The sequence below is a fragment of the Belonocnema kinseyi genome, chromosome 10 (assembly GCF_010883055.1).
Source record: "Belonocnema kinseyi isolate 2016_QV_RU_SX_M_011 chromosome 10, B_treatae_v1, whole genome shotgun sequence".
NCBI classification, from domain to species: Eukaryota; Metazoa; Arthropoda; class Insecta; order Hymenoptera; family Cynipidae; genus Belonocnema; species Belonocnema kinseyi.
The window spans coordinates 73,873,122-73,875,250 of record NC_046666.1 but is presented as its reverse complement, the minus strand read 5'-3'; positions in this window follow the sequence as shown (position 1 = coordinate 73,875,250).

Here is a 2,129-nt window from a genome sequence, read left to right as displayed (position 1 = left end):
GCGAGGGCGCATACTTTGAATAAAATATTTGTTATCATTCTCTTGAAATAAATGTGTTTTTTCTTGAAAAAATACCGGTTTCATATGTATACACCTGGTAGAGCTATACACTTACATAAATAAATGTTATTCATAAATATTTTTCAATCTTCTTAATATTCTTTTGGAATGATTTTTGTTTGACTAATGCACATGGGGCGCGTGGACTGAGATTTAAAAAGTGAAATTATGTTCGAGAAAGTATAAAAAGCTAATATCTATTTTCAGAATATTAGCAACCAAGTATGAAATTCTAAAAAGCTAGAAAACATTTTTTTATTCACATAAATAGTTAATGAGGTCAAAATGACGACGCTTTCTCGAATACATTGCTGGAAATCTTCAGAAGCTAAAAAATGAATTGTGTTGTTGATTCTAGCGAATTAAAACTTACCTTTATCTTCATTGCGGATATAAGAAATCTCACCAACAATTCTGATCGGATCTCGGGAATAAGCTGCACAATTTCTGCACGGGTCAGTGCAGAATGCCTCAATTTATTTATAAAATTCGTAAATATAAAAGAAAGAAACAATAAAATTAAATAATGATTTTCTATATCAGACAAGTTTCTTTTAAGTTTAAATATTCCGTGTTTCGTCCAAATAAAAAATTATAGAATTTTACGAATCAACCATTTATTAATAATAATAATAAAATATGTTTCATAGTTCTGATACATAGGCTAAGGCTAATTTGACGCTTTTTATATATTCATACGCTTCCATTTTAACAGAGAATAATTTCAAAAGCTTTAAAATTTTAAAAGTTTGAAATTGATTATATTCAATATTAAATGCTTAGTACTAAAACAATTAAAGTTCTGAGAACTTAACATTTTCTATTATAATTTTGCTGGGGCCCTTATTCCGTTTTGAAAATGTGCAGTTTTCAAGATTTCTTATTTCGCAGATTTTTTAATTTGCATTATTTCGAATTTGAATTTACTATAATAACACGGGAATTATATATGAACCTAAAAGTCTATAACCCCTCTCCCACATTACTCCCTCCCTCACTAAGTGAGTCACGCTTACCCCGAAAGGGATATGACTTAATGGTAGAATAAACTAATTTCAGGTACACCTTTTTTTTATTATAAATTCTGGTTGAATTTAACCAAAAATTCTGATTAAAAAAATCGGAATTCTGATCACTTTAAACAGAAAAATTGTAAGGGCGCATACTTAACCAGAATAATTCTGGTTGATTTAACCAGACATTTCTTTGAGTGTGAGTCTCTTAGATAGAATTCTTTATTCGCTTTTAAAAATCTATTTTTTAGTAAATAAACGCACTTACAGCATTTTTTTGTTTTATAATATTCTCGAACCATTTTTTTATGAACTTTCGGTTAATTAATTATTTTTTGATATTTCAAACCAGTGGTGCCCCCCCCACCCCCCTCGCCCATCGGGAAAATAAAAGATGTTATTTGTAACATTTATCGGCTCCTAATTTTTAAATTTCGTTACGGACATAGAAGTTATTTTTCCATGCAACTATGACTGAAAATAGTCACAATTGGTTTTTCGTTTGGACAGCAGAATTCTTCTTTTATCTACAAATGAACATGACATTTTTAAGTTAACCTCTTAAATAAATTCTATATTCTATACTGTTTGGTTCCCGCGCTTGCACTGAGCGGAAGAGTGGGGATGATGGAGAACGATGTTCCCGTCGTATAGGGGAGCGGCAACTGGTCGTTTAATGGAGCGGGCGTATAAGGGAATGTCGTATAAGGGAGCGCAGAGTGCATTCTCAAATTGCAATTCTCCTCGATGGCACTTCAGAGCAAATTGACACTTGTCGGGCTTATCGAGGAAAAATAGAGGAAAAGTGCAAAAAATCTCTGACAGTGCTGCCATTGGATTTTTTTGGCATGGTATTTGAAAAACTAGACTTGTTGCACTTGTGATGAATATTGTGTATGCCGGTAACGACTTGAATATATTATGTATGAGTAAGATATGCTGATGTTTAGGTTAAAGCAACTTGATATGATTCAAAAGAAGTAATGTTTCGAACCTTCTTCACCTTTTGGCTACACTTTCAAATTTCGCTCATGTCAGTCGCTTTCACCTTTTTTT